Genomic DNA, 1,005 nt, shown 5'->3' on the forward strand with positions numbered 1-1,005 from the left:
GATTGTAATATTTACGTATAAACGAAAAATTTCAAAATGTTTTTAACTTGATGGATTTTTTTTAAATCAACTGAGAAAAGCTAAGATATTTCAAATTTTCAACTGTAAATTAAACTAGTTAAGTTTATAAGTTGATTAGAAAATAAACTAACTAGTTAAGTTAAAAGTTAAAAAAATATTAATTTTTTAACTAGTTAATGCCCACCTTTGTAAATAATAGTATACTTTAGAATTTAGAAGTTTCAAGTACCCAGAAATTATATAATACAATCACAAAAAAATAACTAAAATAGTTATTCTAGGTTTTTAATATATAATTTCGTCCAAATTTGAACTTAAGATGACTATAAAAATAAATTGTGCTTATGTAATCTTACATTTTCTAAAAATTTTAACTTGTTTTGACCTATTTATAGACATTATGAATTTTAATTTATTTTTAGGTCTTTTTCTATGAATGTCAATAAAATTTTTTGTTGGGTTAAAAAGCTTAATAAATGTTATCAGTACTTACACAGACGTAAGGTTCTAGGGTTCTGACACCCCTTGAAATCTATTTAATACCATTTTGATACACACAGATCAATTGATGATCATTTTTAATAGATATGGTGTATCATCCATCGATTATTACCACGTTGATAACAGCCCAAATTGGCTCTTTGGATGACCAGGTTAAACACTGTAAATTTAGACTAAATTTGAGACTAACTATAATTTGTTATATAAAATCTGTTTAGAAAAAAATAATGTAAATAATTTACTCAGGTAAAACCCTAACCGCACTAAAATCCTGCGTACGCTACTGAATGTAATACATTGTTTCTCATAAGTTGTTATAATAGCAGTTGAAAAATATTAAAGACACATTAAAGTAATGGTTTTTTTATAATCATGTATAGTTCAAACTTTTACGGATGGTTATCTATTATCATAATTTCGAAAATGTGCAAACTATACGTTGTAGTTAAAAATTTATAAAATGTTCAATTTTTATGTCCAAGG

Source organism: Acyrthosiphon pisum, chromosome X, assembly GCF_005508785.2.
Source record: "Acyrthosiphon pisum isolate AL4f chromosome X, pea_aphid_22Mar2018_4r6ur, whole genome shotgun sequence".
Classification (NCBI taxonomy): Eukaryota; Metazoa; Arthropoda; class Insecta; order Hemiptera; family Aphididae; genus Acyrthosiphon; species Acyrthosiphon pisum.